Source organism: Cupressus sempervirens, chromosome 9 (assembly GCF_028749045.1).
Source record: "Cupressus sempervirens isolate cs-2001-9-10 chromosome 9, ASM2874904v1, whole genome shotgun sequence".
Taxonomy (NCBI): Eukaryota; Viridiplantae; Streptophyta; class Pinopsida; order Cupressales; family Cupressaceae; genus Cupressus; species Cupressus sempervirens.
In genome coordinates, this window is record NC_143126.1 from 581,137,775 (window position 1) to 581,157,086 (window position 19,312).

The window sequence follows — 19,312 nt, forward strand, 5'->3', positions numbered from 1 at the left end:
GACAAAGTGTTCGTTTCTTTGTCTAATGACAGTTTTCAAGTTATAATATTTGATATTGTTAGTCCAAAATGTGTATGGAATTTTCTCGCCATTAATTCTTGGCTGCTAAAAAATCCACCCATCACATGCTGGTTGTGCTTGGTAAAAGTCACCACAAAATATGATGTCTATGTTTTCAAATGATTGAGTTGGTATATGTTTTATTTGATGGTGTCATTTGTCTATATTGTATAGAGTTGTTGATCCTATTAGTGATGTCTCATCAATTAAAAGAACTTGAAGTTGATCCAGTCTCTTGCTTAAGTTGTCAAACATATCTAAGTCTAGTGGTCTGATGTTTGATGAGCTACATGGTAGATGGAATATTGAATGCTTGTTTATGCCTCCTATATTGTATGCAGCCTTTCCTGTTGATGCTACAATGATGGCTTTTGGTTTTAGTGGATCGCTATGTAATTGTTTATCATAGAGACAGATCAAAGCCTCTAGAGTAGCTTTGTTGTAAAGGTCTTCCCAATTCCTGCTCCTCCTGTTAGAAATAAGTATAGTGATTTGTTTGGGAAAACTTTTTTTTTCATAATTACATCTTTTAATATTGCTTGTTGCTCTCTATTTAATTTTCTTCGCATTGTGTAGTATTCTTCGATCCTTTGCAAGAACGGGTGTGCAATTTTTGAAAATAATGGATTACGAGCAATTTGAATAGTTTGATTTGGTTTGAGTTTTCTATTGTGCATCAAGTCATTAGCTAAGTCATAGTGTTCTTCTGTTGTTGCTTGATTGTCGGATTGTAAATAGTAATTGAATATCATTGTTACATTTTCAGTATTCTCTAGTTCCTTTTCCACATTGTCTATGTTACCCCATGCATAATCAGTTTGTGCATTGAACATTGTCTCAATCTTTGCTATTTGTGTCTTTTTAGCATTGAATGCATCGACCCATGTGTTGTGTTCTGATAACAATGTTTCCTCATTTACTCAAAAAAGTATGTACAACGTCAATTTCTCTCTACAGTAATTCTGATAGTCAATGTGTGGATTGTATTTCACAAAAAGTATAATTTGTGCTTTTTGTCTTTTTTGGAAGCCAGTTGATTTGTTATAGTAGAGTGCAATGTACTCAACAAGAGATAAATTGTCTAATGTCATTACCCTTGATATGTATTTGTCTATTCCAGAGGCATACATGATGTTTTCAGAGTTGTCATGTTCTTTAGCCAATAGTTTAGGACTTTTGAGCATGACGACTCTGCTCTCTGATGGTGCAGTGTTGATAAACATGATTTCCCTTGATGATCTACGTAGACATTTGTTGATAGTTTAGTAATGCATTTCCAAGTTTGCTTATGAATTTCATTTTATTGCTATAAGTTTTTGTATCTTGCTTTGTCATATAAGAGCAATAGCATATGCATCTAGAATGAATTGTGTATCAGTATTTGTGTACCATAATGATGGCACTTGCTTTGCAAATGCATTTGTCTAGGTGTCACTTGGGTCTCTTTTTAGTAACAACACTCTTCTTCTTAGTCTCATTTCTAGCATTAGGATGCAATCGTCTTCGGTTGTGTCAAAGTCATTGAGAAATTGGTCAAATGTAACATCTCTTGAGTATTGTTTAAATGCTCAAGCTTTTTGAAGAGGTGTATTTTTTTTTCTTTGATTCTTGTATCTGTTGTTGATAAAGGCTCTAGAATAGTTGTTTTCCTCATTGGAGGCAAAGGGCAATTGAAGCGACAATTTGATGTCCTGTATTTTTTGTAACTTTTTTTGTGATGGTGCATTTGAATTTTGACAAGGTTTTCATCAAAAGTGTAGAATTACAAGAGACATATTTGTCAACAAAGTTCTTGATTTCTTCATTTGTAGATTGTCCATATATGGGTGCATTTTTAGTCCAGATCATAAAATGCACATGTTCATTTCCACTATTTTGGAATTCGGTGACAAAAAAGTAATCTAACACCTTGCCAAACAATTCTGTATTTGTTAACATCATTCTACGGAATGCATTGAGCCAATGATTGAAATATTGAGTGCATAGAACTAGATTTTGTCTTATTTGAAAGTCTAGATTTCTATCTTCTATAGTTTCAGTCTCTTTACAGTTATTGCTAGGATAGATTTTGTCTAAAGCTTCTACTAGTGGCAGCCACAAGTGTTCAACACTTGTCAATGTGGCAAAGAATGTTGGCATTCCTAACTACCTTATCATTGCAAATATGTTTTTCCGTGTATTGTCCAAGTAGTCAAGTGATGTATGAATACTCTTCAATGATCTGAAACCAATTAGCGATCTTAATATTTGTTCAATATTTGTAGAGGTGTGGACATCTTTTGCCAACAACTTTTTACCTTTGAGCTCAGCTTTTCTTATGCAAACCCATTTCTTATGCAAACCCATGCAATTGAAGAGATTTGTTGAATAATAAGTTTTATTGCTTTGAAGAAAATGTTTTTAATATGCGTTGCAAAGTCATTATCAAAATGCATGAGCTCCCATTTCACTATTTTTTGGAGTGAGAATTTTGATACAATGTGTTGTGGTCTTGGAAAACCATAGAAGAGAGTTGGAAAGTTCATTTCCTCTGAGTTTTGATCTTGAAACATTTTGAGAGGTTTAATTCCTTCAGAAGGCGCAATCTCAATTATCGTTGTCTCAAGATCTTTGATTGAATGTTTGTCATTGAACCAATGGATAAGTGATTTGGAGATTGGTTCATTACTTAGTTCATGATTCTCATTAAAGTCTTCTATTTTTGCATTGCTGAGACATGTTGTTTGTTGTTTTTTTCCCATTAGAATGGTGTTCTAATGCTCATCTATGGTAACGTTCTCTCTAATATACAAGGGTGTAGTTGTTAGAGTTGATAGTGCATTCATTACACATAGGAGTCTGAAATTGCCTTGTGCATATGCATTTTCGTATTGTAGTTTTCACTTCAATCTTATTGCAATTGTTCTATTGTCATCTAATTGTCGAGGCAATACTTGTTGCACATTATCAATATCTACAGGCACATTGATTATTGTTTCATTTAGCCCATACTATGACCTTTTGTAGCCTAGTTGTCTTATTTGGGCAAACACAATGCACAATGACACAAGTCTTTCTTCTAGTGAAGTTAACATGTGCACTGCGTCGATACATCTATTGCTTTGTATTGTCCAAGGTGTAGCAAAAGGAGGAATGTTGCCAGATACAAAAAATTTGAAACATTGGGTACATACCAATTTGCCAATTTCAATTTTCTTTTCTTTGTATATTATTGGAAGGCGGTTGAAAGCATCGAGAAATGTTTCATCAATAATTTGCATGTTTTTTTGGAAATGTAACATTTCATAGATGCTGCACAGGTTTATGGGTGTGTCATTTATAATACGTTGGTATGCTTTAATTTATTTTGAGATTTGTCTATGTGGTGAAGGTTGTTTAGAGTTCCATCTGGCGGTTTGATGGAAATGGTGGCAAAGTTTGTTGTTTGTTTGAGCATTTCCAAGATTTTGTTGCTTTCTATTCTGTTGAAGAAAATTTATGCTCGTACTCTTTCGTATTCTATTTTGCCTATTCTTGAGAAGTTGATAGATGTTGTATTTTGCATTGTAGGTGGTCGACTTTGTATCATGGAAGATGATGATTCTTGTCTTTGGTTTTCATCAGTTCCTTCTTCTTTTTTTTCCACCATGTATTATTTCTTTTAAGGATCGTAGCGAATATCGAGTATTTCAATTGGTTGATGTTGGTGTTTGTAGATGTGTATGTTGTAAGATATCAAATGATGCTTGAGATAGTGGTCTAGTTGGCCTAGTTTGTAGCTCATGAGATCCTAATGATGTGAATTTTTCATAGCTATTATGCAAATCCATTTCCTAATGGAGCTTTATGCAAAAGAAAATTTGGCATATTGTTAATTGTGCTATGTTGAACTAACTGGAAAGAAGGGTGAAAGTAGCTACTATGATCATTATTTACAAAAGTTTCAAAATCTCCTAGGCAAAATGAACTAATGCATAGCAAATTCAATTGTTGAGTAGGCAAAAGAAAACAATTTTCAAAGAAATTATATAATATACTTATTATTTCTAAGTAGGTACTGACATCATTATTTACGAAAGTTTCAAATTTTGGTAGCAAAACTGAACCAATGCATACATAATTCAATTGGTTATCACAAGAGATAGAATAATGTTGAAAGAAATTTTATATTATTATTAATATCTGAAAGCTTAAAGTGGTTTATAAAATGCTCACTTGATTACTAACTATGTAAGTTGTTGTGCTTGAAAGAAGATTGTCTTTTATGCTTCTTGTTACTAAAAATCTTGTTGCAACAAACTTTGTACCTATGACCTGTGTGCATAAAACCATTATGATCAAAATACTTGAAAATTTATTGGATAGTTCAATCATAGCTAGTAAAGGTATAAAGAAAATATAATCAAATTTTGAAGAAATGAACAATGTTAAAAAATAAATAGATTATCGATATTTTTAAAAAGAAATGAACCAACAAGTTAGAAAATAAAATAAAAATTACCTTAAAAAGTTATAAAATCTAATTTTTATGGTTTTAGATTTTTTGCGATTATGTTCTTGTATACGTACTAACTTAATGAAATGGAACTGTAAAATATAAATGGTAATGCATAGTTTATAGGATTTGCATGGTTGGGTTTGAAGTTTGAGTTCTAATAAGGAGAGTTTTATTTGAGCTATCGCAAGTTTTATTAAAAAAGCATTGGAAATTTGGAAGTTAACAGGTTGTTTAAACTGTTGTTACAAGCAGTGCACTATAGTTTTTCTCCATAGTAATATTCCAAATAGCAATGTTTTAAACATGATTTATCTAGCATAATGTAAATTGTTTTGTTTTTAAATTCTTTTAAGGCTGCCATAAGAATCCAGATTTGGTGCTCTAAAATAGAGCATACTCTATTACACAATAGAGTTCACAGAGCATAGGGAGGATGAAATGAATCATTTTTCTTGATTCTACAATCCTATAACTAAATACCCACTTGGAATTGATAAAGTTTTAAGTTTTAAGTATTGAATTGATGAAGTTTTGAGTATTCTTTCTACTATTTTATTTTAGTAGAGATGTTTGATGAGTAGAGGCCCAAGGGCTGTTACGCCATGAGATATCATGCAAGCTATGACCATTAGAGCTCACTTACCACGACAGTTCATTTGGACTAGGTTTTTCTGTGGCTCAGAAGAATTGGAATGGATTTGCTTTAATCGGGGCCATAAATTTTTATTCTCTATTTTCAAGAATCTCGATGGCAAGTTGAATCAAAGAGTCAAATACAAATCCAACACTGGGGTTGTAAATGAAGAAGACAAGGGTAAAATGAGATTGTTGAAATTTCCATCTATGCAATACAAAGAGGCAAATGAAAAGGCAAGCCTAAAGGAGACTATTTTGATTTCCAATAAGGAATCTTTGTCTTGTAATCCATGTGTTGTCCTAATTTTTAAGCTTCTTGGATTTGGGCATTGAGATTGTCTTTTACCGAATGGACTTTACACATATGGAACTGAAAAATTTGTATTTATAGCCATTCATATTTACTGAGATGCACATATGTAAAAGAGTAGTAAATAAGACTAGGTGATAGATGCTGGGTCAAAGCTGAGTATTAGCCTTGGGCTATGGAGATAGACCTTTTTAAGGAAAATATCAGAAATCTTAATACAATGACACCTGATAACCTGAACAAAAAAATTTCATGAAATCTAGAGAATTAAGCTCTACAATAGATTATGGAATGAGGGACTTATAGTCGAGCCAACATGAATGCCAATCGCCTGAAGTGCGCTACTATCGACCTCAGGCTTCACATGGTGGAAAACACTCTTGTTAACATTCAAAATGAAGACCAAAAATTACTTTCAAGCACACCCTCACACAGATAAACCTATCAAAAAGAAAATGAAGGAACCAAAAAATGCCATACAAGTATATAAATTGCAAGACCCGTCATTCATACCTCTACTTCTCCAAATTGCGCAAAAACTGCTCCTTCGTAATTTAGAAATTGGAAAACATGTTATGCTCTTTATCCATCTTGACTATCGGTGGCTCACTGGCTCCATGATGTTACCATACTAAATGCTAACCGATCTCCACTATCCACTACCCTGCCATCACATTAACAAAAAATAAAGTAACTGACATACACCTCATTTTTGTTCAATAACAATTTTCAAAAAAGCCAATAAAACCCAGCAAAATTGACCCAAGGAGGAAAACACAACACAAAATTTATAAGGGGTCTACTCCATTCCAAAAGAACAAGAACCAGCATAAGACTACCCCTCACAGGTTGGACTTTAAGACACAAAATGAACTCAGGAAGAAGAAACTATGTTTCACTTGCAAGGGGCCATGGACACTGGATCACAAATGCCTTCATTATGTCGGGGTCCTCTCAGAAGAGGAGGATGAGTAGCAAGGGGTAGAAATGTTGATGGCACTGATGTTTCAGTTGTAGGGAACCATAGACATCAGATCACAGATGCCTTGGCAAAGGCAAAATACATTATGTCGAGGTACTCTCGAAAGAGGACGATAAGTAGTAGGGGTGTGGCAATTTTGATGGCAGAAATGAGGAAGAAAGCGAAGAGCAGCCTCTTAGAGAGAGAGAGAAGGAATCCACTCTGGGATAGTTTCCTATCATAGCTTCCCTTTTCAACGATCTCATAGGTCACCTATTTCACTTGAAGGGTCTAGTTAGAGGATAACATATTGTGTGTCTTTTAGATATAGGTGCATCACATAACTTCATAAGCATGCACTGAGTTTCAAAGAGAAAGTTATAGATTGATGACATACCTAAGTTCAAAGTTAGAGTAGCAAGAAGCAAGAGATTGAGGTGCACAGGGAAAGTGCCAAGGTTTTTTATTCACTTTCATGACTTTCTTGTCGAGGCAGACTTTTACGTAGTCGATTTGGATGGATTAGATGCCATGTTGGGAAGACAGTGGTTGCAAACTATTGGTAGGTACACAGCTGAGAATTAATCTGATGCAATTGTAATTCTTATAGGTGATTCTCAAGGCTATGCCAGAGGGTGAACCTAGGTTGATTTTAGCACACAAGATGGAGGCTATTATGAGGCATGATGACATGGAGTGGCAACTCACTATTTCATTTCCACTTGAGACTACTTCAGACTCAAGACAACATATTCAAGTTGACATTCAACAAGAGGGTTTTTGAGGACATACCCCTGGGAATTCCCCCAAATAGAGGGTTTGAATATACCATTGAGTTAGAGAAGGGCGCCAAACCCGTCATCACAATATGCTTTTGAATCTGCAGTTTAACACTCGGCAAGACACTTATACCACTATTATTATTTATGAATGATTGAAAAATGTTTCGTACAAAACCAAACACAGTTAAATACATGAGCTAAGCCTGTACACATTTTCACAACACTCCAAAATATAGTAAAAAGGGAAGAACCTGGCACTTGCTGCAATGAAAAAATAGCAGATTACGTGACCCAGTTTGGTGAACACCACGTCCAAGGGGGGGCCTTGATAGTCACTGTCCTCGGATATCTCTAGCAACCCACTTGTTAGCCCATAGAAAAATATCAGCAATCATGCCCACTTGAACCCAACATCCATGTCTTCTATCATCCATTCTTCTTGCTCCATACATTGCATGTTATCTGCTCAGCCCAGCTGATAATAACCTGATGTGTTTGGTTCCCTTCACTCCTATACGTCTAGTTCTGACATTGAATTTTTGTACCATAGATGCCACCACTTGCAAACTACCTATGAGTCATGTGGTATCAAACTTGAGCACCTTCCCTAGTTACTACGGCTCGTATCTTCCCAATATCTCTATGGTGTATAGCAGAAAGTCCCAGTGTCACTATCATCAAGGTCAAAGTTTTGCACTACTGCATTCAAAACAAACTTCTACTTGCATTAACAATCATCACCATGTCATACCTATTTAGCTGAGGTTTTCATTGATGCAAACCCTAACTTGAGTAGTATAATTCCACACTAATTCGTATCAAACTGAATCTCCAAGGAGCAGTTGGGTCTATGTCCAGCCTTCCAAACTTCTTAAGGGGTTTCATCCATAAGTAAGCATAGTCACATTTAAGCAATGTTTGTATTTTATCAATATCACATCTCATGGTTTAAATCCCAATGTAGCTTCTTTCTTTTATAACCTCTATGTGAAGGAAGATGCAAACAACTTGGCAATGTGGGATAAAAGCCAAATTCATTTTTTAATCACTTAAGTTGCTTTTTCCATAAAGTTACTTTTGTCATAAAGTGACTTTAAATGATAAAGTAACTTTTTAAATCAACTTTATAAAATAGACTTAACTATAGGAAGTTCCCACTTTAATATCTCCCCAATAAAACCAAAAAGACTCCTGTGATTGGCTGGCATCCTCAAAATGAGTGTCATTGGCCTATCCGGATGGAAAGACAAACCAACAAGATGCCATAAGGTCTAGCATGGAGAAGGGGACATTACAAAGGGCAGGTTGATTTTAGACCAAAGCATTTAATTGATCATGCTATTACTATAGGATGAAGTCTTTTGATGATTTCAAAAAGGATTTTGACATGATCCGTAGGGACAAGCTTTGGCATAGAATGGAAGAACTTGGGACTCCTATGCATCTTAGCACTACTATTCATAGGATGTATGAAGAGGTTAAATTCAAAATCAAAACTTGAGCCAACATATCAAAATGTTTTAGGAGTGATATTGGGGTCAGACAAGGTTATCGCTTATCACCTACCCTATTTGGCTTATATGTTGACAAACTTGTAGAGTGGTTAAACATGCAAAATGGTGAGGGTATTCAGTTGGGAGAATTTTAAATAAAGTTGCTCCTTTATTCGGATGATCTCATTTGATTGCCAAATCTGTCTGTGGTGTGTAATAACATTTGTTTACACTTGAACATTTGTGTAGTATGGTGGGAGTGCAAGTCAATATCAACAAGACTAAAATCATGGTTTTCTCTAATACAAAAAAAGAAATTGGCGTAAGTTTTATTTTGAAGGTGATATTCTTGTGGAAATTAAGGATTACAAATATCTCAACATTGACCTCATCAAGATTCTAAGATGGGAAGGTTTCAGATAGAAAAGAATTTTTGGAGGTTGGAAGGCATTCCGTGCTCTCCAAAATAGGTGTAGAGGGAGAGGTTTGGGATTGGAAAACAACTCGGACTCTTTTTTGGGCTTTTAGGTTTTCCAATTGTTCTTTATAGTTGTGAGGTGTGGGCTTGCAACATGTTACTCTCACAATGGAAGTAAATAGAGGGAATCCAAAAATGTTTGATCACAAGCAAGTTCAAATCAAAAGCACTATTCCATACGATATCATGTTAAGTGAAATGATTTTTGCCCCTATTGAAGCAATTGCTATGGTGTGTCCCATAAGCCATTTAAAAAAAAATTGAATGGAAGAAGGTAGATGGCCGAAGGTTGTCTTCATTGATATAATGTGCAAAAGAAAGAAGATGTGGATGCAATGAAACATGAGGTGGATGAGAGTAAATGGAATATTCATTTGAATCTGTGCACTCCACGAATAACAAGGTAATAAAGGTTTTCATTGTGGATAAATTATATAAGAGAAATTGGGGTATTGGGATAGGAAGGAAGAAAAAATACCAAGGTCACTGGGAGACGCAAAGACATAGGTGCCAATATCTCATGAAGAGAAAAAAAATCTTATTGCTCAATCTAGAACTAACTCTCATCAACTATGTTGTGAAACCAAGAATTGGAAAAGGTTAATAGAAGTGTGGGAAGAAGAGTTTGTAGATTTTGCAATTCTGGGAGTGTGGAAACTAAACAACATTTTGATTTTATTGTTGAGTGTGTTGCTTGCAAGGATAGTAGGAACAAATTTATGAATGTTTTAACAACTAGCTCTAGGCATGAATTATTTAGTGAGGAGTACATTAAGAAGTTAGGACTTGTAATTGCCATTTTCTTCTCATTATAATGCCCTACCAAGCCACAAAAGTCCATATTGTTGAATTCTTCTCTGACGGGTAGGGAAAAACAATTTTGCATCATGTCTCGATTAATTGTAAGCAACACCTAATCGTTCGACATCTTAATTTGTTGTGTTGTGGGATCGCAGTGTGCAATGCATTCCAGAATCAACTTAGGGGCTTGAACAATCACATCAAAGCCCACCACTTCTACCAAACCACTTTCTTTCAACCCCTAGGTGATGGGATGGATTGGGTGAAAGCTCAATTGCCTATGCAAATCCCCTAGGTTGTAGAATTTAACTTGATTGTTTTTCAAATTCTTCCACTTGTCAATCCTGCTCAAACTATCAATACCAAAGGAATTCCATTGTGATGGTGGATAACTTATCATAATGCAAGGGCTTTGTTCTACTATGAAATTCAAAGATAACTGTTTGAGAATTATGATGGAAAACTCCTTCCCAAATCTAGTTATAAGGATTTCCTGTGTGATCGTTGAGCCAAGGTTTCTGCGCCACACGACCGAAAGGTAACGCATTTAATTTCAAAATGACCCCTTTGTTAACGATCTATTTTGGATTTAATTCCCATTTGTTTACAACTGTATCTTATTCCAACAAGTCCTTCCAAATTTGTTTTATTTCCTGTAGCATCAATTTTTTTTTCGCTTTTCCTCTTTAAAGTTGGAGTCATTGGCTTTTCCAATTTTCCGATTCTAGACTTTATGGTATAGGTTAGTGATTCCTCTTGTTAGTGGAAAACCTAGGGACATGGTTTAGATGATCCTTTAGTATGCCAGTTTTCTTGGAGTAGGCACTCTTTAAAATTTTTGCAAAACTCTATTTCATCACATTCTCTTCTTTGTAGGAATGCAAGGGCGAAGCTTCTTCTCCGGAGTAGTGCATTTGGGGAATCCTCGAAGGATTATTCTCACTCTTTAAAATTAAATTCTTGCAGTGATAATCGTGACCAGTGTCTGATCATAGTAGTAGTAGTAGGGATGGGAAAAACTGGAAATCTCGACTAATTGAAGGATCTTGCTCATTAAAATTTATTTCCCATTGGGAGGAACTCCTAGTAGTATTCACCTGCCTATTAAACATACTAATTGCCTGACGTTACCCACGTGCACCACCCTTTGCCAATGCCCGCACAACGTGAACGGGGAAGTAACGTGAGTAGGGAAAACCCAAAAACCCTTATAAATAGAGGAAATGGATTTGATGAGAAATGACATGACCAAAAATCCTACCCTCAGGCTTGGACTTGAACTTAGGTTTGGACTTGGGATTTAACATACTTCCAGATGAAGAGGGGTTCAAAAGAGGGTCAAGTTTGAACTAAAACAAGGGCAACATATAGCAACAAAATTTTGTTTTATAAAGGTATTTTTCTCCCATTTTTGCTTCATCTTTTCGATCATTCAAAATAAAAACTTTGGTGACATAGCCATTGAATCCATTTCTAAACCCCTTATATTGTTAGGTTTTTCTCACATTTAACACCTTGTGTAGCTTATCATTGCTACCTTTCAAACCCATCAAGGTCTCCACTACCAAACCCTTGTTATGGATCTCATGATTAATTTTGTTGTTTATTATTATTCTACTCTATTGGAATTTATTATGTTGTTACACTAATGCTAGCATGATATATTTATGTATTGATCTCTCTCTCTCTCTCTCTCTCTCTCTCTCTCTCTCTCTCTCTCTCTCTTTATTGTTACACATCTAGATTTTGAGAAACTAAAATTCATATAATATAGTCATCCCCCATTGTATACAAAAATTGGGTTTCTAATATCCTCGAAAAGTATTGCTTTGTCCCTATCTATGGGATGTTGTTTCAAACAAAAAATTCATTCTCTTATTTCTTTTAAGTTCTATTTTTTTTCTTGAGAAAAGGGGTAAAAATATATTGAATTAGACAGAGCATAAAGCTACAAACCTTAGGTGATTCAAAAGCTAGAAGCTACCCTATCATATCATCCTCAACAATCTTATCAAGTGCATCAATACAATACTTAGGAAAATCATCTCTACTCCCAACTTCCCAGTGTATCATCTGCTCAGAAGCCCACTTATCCAAACAGTCCACTCCACTGGATGAAGTTGTCTTTCAATTACTCGGACTTATTTTATTTTTTAACTAGTTACATAATTTAAATATATAATAATAATATTAGAAATAACAAAAACCTCTCTTTTGAAGTGATAGTCTCTTTTATATTATTGTTTTATAAAAAATGATCTTAAATGAAGAAGTCAATAAATTCTTTTTTTTTGTTTTAATCTAGGTTGCATGGGTATGCGTAACTGCACCCCTAGGACATGTACCCACATACCCAAGTATTGGTTACACATACCCCAAGTCCCAGGTACTCAGTGGAGAGCATCATAGTTGAGGACCTTGATTATGATTTCTAATTTTGTTTTGGTTTTTTAGTGTTGATCAGCTTGTTGTTTATCAAGCTTAATTCAATATGTTATCAGTTTGAAACTTTGATACAATACTAATTAATTGTAAGCCTTCTCACTGTTCAAGTCAGGAGTTGATCATTTGCAATATGTTATTGTTATATGACTTATGATCTTCTTGTTTATGTTTAAAATCTTCCTTTGTCATGCATCTGAACATTTATCATATACTATTATTACATACATATTGCAAATGTGAAATTGAAAACAATGCATTACATTTGCAAACTTCATCACTATTATTGTTTTGAAAAACCATTGTCATGACTTATAATTTCAAATTTTCTCTAAATATTAAATTATATTAGAAAAAAAAGTATGATGTGCCCAAGCACCCCTGTCCCCTATTTTGAAAAATTAGTCGTACCCGTACTCTAAGTACCCAAGTACTTTCGTTCCTAACTATTTTGTCCCGGAACTAGTTTTTGAATATAAAATATTTCATTGGTTATAAACCTAAATGTAGGGTTTGTTGTAAGTACCTGCGTACTGGTTGTGGATACTTCTGCGCTTTTGGGTGCACTCCCTAGGACATTGTGGGTGCACAGGTACGTGCCCACAATGCACTCGATGTGCCTGGGACACACTGCACATCCATAGCCTACTAGGGGCATACACACAATATTTTTCACCTATTTAATAGACATTTGATTTGGTTTGGTCTTCCTCGACAAATCTCAACATATCATCTTCCTAGAAGCTTACTTAGCTGAAGAGTCCACTGCTTTATTCAACTTCGTAGGATGAAGTTTGTGTACTAGTTGCAGATGTGTCTGGGCTTTTGGGTGTGCTTCTTAGTACACTATCAGTGTACACAGGGTGCATTGTGGGTGCATGCGTATGTACCCATAGTGCACTCAATGTCCTGGGACACACACCGTGCACATCCATAGCCTACCAAGGGCATATACAACATTTTTCACCTATTTTATAGACATATGATTTGGTTTGGTCTTTCTCCCAACATTTCAGCCTATCATCTTAGAAGCTTACTCAGCCAAAGAGCCTGTTGCTTTATTCCACTCCCTACGATGAAATTGTCTTTCAATTACTTGAACTTATTTTATTTTTTAAACAAATATAGAATTTAGATATATGATAAGAAATTAAGAATTATATTAGAAATAACAAAAAACTTTGTCTAGAAGTGATTCGGTCTCCTTTATATTGTTGTTCTTCTTATAATATTTGACCTTAATTTAAGAAGTCGAACACTTTTATTATTGTAGCTATTTTGTCCAGAACTAGTTATACCACTCAAGTCATAAAAAAATTCATTGATTATAAACTTAGTTGTAGGGTTCACTATAAGTACCTGCGTACTGGGTGCAGTTGTGTCTGGGTTTTGAGTGTGCTCCCTAGTATGCTATGCATGCACCCGGGGTGCATCCTAGGGCACTGGGTGCATTGTGGGTACAGAGGCTTGGCATTTGACGTGCTTGGGAGGCACACTGCACACACACAGCTCACCAGGAGTGTACACACAACATTTTTCACCTGTTAAATTGACATTTGATATTGTTTGATCTTGTTCAAGTCAGACATCTGTGATTTTTCACCCTATTGCAGCGATAATACCTATTACCAAGGCAAGTGACCGATTGGAGCCACAACCTTGAAATGATTTTCACTATCCTCTTAACATATATATATATATATATATATATATATATATATATATATATATATATATATATATATATATATATATATATATATATATATATATATATATATATATATATATATATATATATTCACCTATAAGTCTTCAAATACTGATTGAGCCTCTCTTTGATAGCTCTGTCTAAGTTCAAATTTATTTTAATAGGTGACACAATGTGGTACATTGAATTTTGTTGCTTAGATGTGCTTACTCTAAACCTGAATCTATGATTCCACCTAGTGTGTGAGACTCTAGTCACTATATTATTTTTGATATTTTTTTCCTGATATTATGTCTGATATATGTTATCTGATTTTATTATTTCTGCATATTTCTTAAATTTTTTCTATAAATAGAGATACATACATATACATATCCGAGTCATGTACCCAAACCCCATTTTTTTCCCATACCCATCCTTAACGACAACTTGGGTTATAAATGAATGGGCTATTGTATTAAGCTAAATAATTCTTTAATGTTTTATTTGTTCTTCTTAATATTTTTGTTTATGTCCTTCATAGACTTGGGATTAAAACTATATATCTTTTCTGAATCAACGTCTTGGATCATACATCACAATGCATCATGAGAATAGTGAATTAAACAAGAGAAAAATGGTGGATCATACAAAAGATACAGAAGTAAAATTTCAAAAGCATCTATCAAGCATTATATCATGGACTCTGGAAACCATGATTAATTTTTATATATACTATTTTTTCTTTCTTTCATACCATATGTGAAAGCTATGTTCTTAACTTTTACTGCAACTGTTCAGAGTAAGTAGTACTTTAACATTTTTTACTGACCTAATCTGATTGTTGCAGCTACGAAGCTAGACTTGTGAAGAAAATGGTGAATGACCTAATTAAAACATTGGATAGAGTGCCTTTTGAAGTTGACAAGCATCCAATGAGATTGGACAGTTTGAAGAATGTTCTTATTGAAAAATTAAATCTCAATTCAAGAGATAAGGTGGCTAAAGTAGGAATATGAGGCATTGGTGGTGTTGGCAAGACCACAGTCGCAAAGACTGTTTATAATCAAATTTATGCTCATTTTGATGCTTCTTCATTTGTATTCGATGTCCACACCACTGCTTCAGAGGCTACAAGCCTTGCAAAATTGCAGGAAATAATTCTCAAAAATTTATCAGAATATGGAGAAAAAGTGGACAGTGTTGATAAAGGAGTATCATTGTTCAGTGATCGACTGGGAGGAAAGCGTGTGCTACTTGTTTTGGTTGATGTGCATGTTGTTGTACAATTGAATGCATTGGTTGGGGATTGGCTGGCCCCTAGTAGTAGAGTTATTCTAACTTCCAGAGACAAGCACATTCTCAATGTTGCTCAGGTATCACTGGAATGTGTCCACGAGATGAGTGGGTTGGGTATAAATGAAGGTCTCCAATTATTTAGCTGGTATGCTTTCCTTAGAGCAGCTCCAACTCCCAGTTACAAAGATCTGTCTAAGAGAATAGATGAAGCTTGCAAAGGGAATCCTCTTTCTTTGGAAGTGATTGGGTCATTCTTGTATGATAAGAAGGATGACCAAGCATGCTGGAAGGAAGCTCTTGAAAATATCACCCTCAACCCAAAAATTCATGAAAGACTTTACATAAGTTATAAGGCCCTTAGTGATGAGGAGAAATAAATGTTCCTTGACATAGCTTGCTTCTTCATTGGAGAAGACAAAACATGCCCCATCATTTTCTAGAAATCCTTGTACAAGATGGTAGACATTGTCGTGTCCAATCTCTTGATGAAGGTGTCTTTGGTATACATGACCATTTAAGAGAAAGAGGGTACCCAACTATGGGAGCTTGCCCAATTAAGCAACATATCCCACAACATCAATTTCTCTTGCCTTCGACTCAATGGAGGCAACCTTCAAAGACTTGAGACGCTCTATGGACCTGCTCTTCGCTATCTTCATTTGTGACATCTGCCCATTCAAGACATGATAAAAGACTCAGTTACCATGGTACCTCCAAATTTGGTGTGGCTAAAGCTGGAAAGTTGTGACTGTCATAATATAATGACTAGAGAGATAAAGAGGCCATGCCACTCCAAATTTGTGAGTAACAACATTTGGCAATTGAAGACCCTGTAGTTAAAACACTACTATGGCCTTTCCAGCCATTCTATATCCTCCCTATTTTCACTTCCTAACATACAACTACAACACTTGGACTTGACAGGGTATAGGAGTTTAGAGAGCCTCCTCAATACTATTGCTAACCTATCACAGCTACAGTACTTGGACTTGACAGGGTGGGAAAATTTAAAGGAACTACCCAATGCCATTGACAACCTTTCAAAGTTGCAATAGTTAATCTTGAAAAGCTGCTTGAAATTAGAGAACCTCCCTAATACAATTGACAACTTGTCAAAGGTGCAACATTTGGTCTTGAGAGACTGCCAAATTTTTAAAAACATTCCTCATACCATTGGCTACCTATCACAGTTGCGGCACTTGGACTTGGGAAAATGTACACTGTTACAGGAACTCCCTAGTACCATTGGCAACAAATCACACCTACAGCACTTGAATTTGAAAAGGTGTATATTCATAAGGAACCTTCTTTATAGCATTGGCAACCTGTTACAGTTGTAGCATTTAGAATTGAGAGTATTGCCAATCTTAGATAATCTCCCTAATGCCATTGGTAGCCTATCCAAACTACATCACTTAGACATGAGAGGGTGTGTTACAATAAATAGCCTCCCAAATTCTATTGGCAACCTGTCAGAGCTCCTATTCTTGGACTTTGGAATGTGTTCTTTCAATAGCCTTCCCAATAGCATGGGAAATCTGTCACAACTATGGCATTTGGATTTGAGAGGGTGCAACATTAATAGCCTTCCTGATAGCATTGGCAATCTATCGCAGCTACAACACTTGGACCTGAGAGGGTGCAGAAGGTTAAATAGCCTCCCTAATACAATTGGCAACCTATCACAGTTACAGTTCTTGAAATTAAGCAGCTGTGAGAGGTTAAATAATTTCAACATTCCACGGTTGGAGCATTTGGACTTGGGACTAGAAGAGTAAGCAATGGACAGTCAAATATCATAGGGCAGGAACCCTTCGGCTTAAGGTGATATCACAGGGTAATCTCTCATAGTAGTAACCCTTGGCCTGAAGGTGATATCATAGGATAATCTCTCAACCTTTGGATCTAAGGCGATATCACATGGTAATCTCTCATAGTTGTAACCTTTGGTCTTAAGGTGATATCATAGGGTATTCTCTCACAGTTGTAACCCATGGGCTTAAAAGAGTAAGTTAAAATAACCTCGATCCTTGGTGCCATTTGCAACTCTTTGAAGTACTTTGTAAGATGCTTCCTCAGTGGTAGCATTGAAGGATTCTGGATTCTATTTGAATTTCTTGGAAATTGAAATACAGTAAGTATTTTATTTATTATAATATATATTTGACAGTTCAGAGATTTTCTAAATAGAATTGTTTAAAGATTTTAGATGATTTCTGTTCAATAATTAAATAATTCAGTTTTGTTGATTGAATTAGATTTTGACTATTAAATAAGGAAATTAGATTGTCTGCTTTCAATAATGAATCTACATCTTACAGAAACATACATTACTTAGGCTCTTAAGTGAACATTATATTTAATTCTCATAATTTAGCCAATCATTTCCATGCAACTACTTAACAATTAAAAATAAGCCATACTAAAAATAAGGCTCAAGTGTCTTCACAGTGTTTGTCCTGCTATTAAATTATATTTCCATCATTTCAAAGAGATTGTGAATTCAGAGGTATGTAGTACTCGATTAGCTTTATATTTTTACTATCTTAAAAACCAAGATTTGTATATTCTTTTTGTATTTTACACTAAAATACTCTGTGTTGAAAATCTAGAATTGCTTTTTAAAAATTTTGTCTGTATTGTTCTACCATGTTTGAATTACAATTTATTTTTTCTATACTATCTCTACCATATTTTCTATCCCAACAGACTCTTTGTATGGATACGATCTGGTAGTAATTTGTTGTATTGAACACATATATAAGATTTTATTTTCTGGATAGGAAGAAGTCTGCAAAATATGATTTTGAAAATTTAAGAGGCAAAAAATGCAAATGCCATTGTATATTCCCTGCACCTCCCTTTGAACCTGCTCTTTCTTTATCTTGTGGTATGTTTCTTTCGATTTATTCCATGAATTTTTATTCATGGAAAATCATGGAAAAGAGGAAGAATCGGCAGCAGCAATTCCTCTGATTGACCTGAGCCCCTTCTTTAACCATCATGCTGAAAAGATGGCCAGAGAAAGAGTTATTACTATTGTGGGAAAAGCTTGTTAAGGATGGGGATTTTTCCAGGTGATTATGGTGTACTTGTGGAGTTCATATAAGAGGCTCTGGACACCTGTAATATTCTAATGGACTGCTCTTCTAATTGAGAGTAATCTGGAAACATATAGATCCTTTACCCTAAACGCTATGTCTTATGTCCTGTATACCTAGAGTTTGTTAGCATGTAAAAATGAATGCTTTATCATTCTAAGTTTCTTGTAAATGTGAAGGGATATGTATAATAAAGTAGCCCTGTAATGATAAAGACCAGGAAATAGGGAAGGAATGTATAAATGTTTTAGTTAAATTTCACAACTCAACAAAAAAAATCTGTCAAATAAATTGTAGATATGTTACATCTATTTTAACTTGTCAATAAACTATGTATATGACTATATAATTTTATCAATGATTCTTACTTCTCTCTCTCTTTTCAATTCTTACAGCTTTACCATTTAAGGGTGACCACAATTGTCTAACTTGGTATTGCATTTCATGTGATCTCATTTCTTTGATGAGGCATTTTGGTAAATGATTGACATGCTTTGATGTTTTGAAATAAAGAAATCATTTTATCAGCTATACATAATGTTTTTGAAGAATATACAGAGCCATTATAACAGTTTTGTATAAATTTTTTGAAGAAGAATATAATACGTTTACTCTTTGAAGATGAATGCAATAATTTTAACATTTGTAAAACACTTGTAGATTTATGTAACGTTGCACTTGTCTCAAGAATCAAGATGTATTTTGATGTACATTAGCTCGTAGTGTTTGGATTTTTGTGATGTGGAGACCAATTAGGCTCCAAGGTTTATTTGGCACACTCT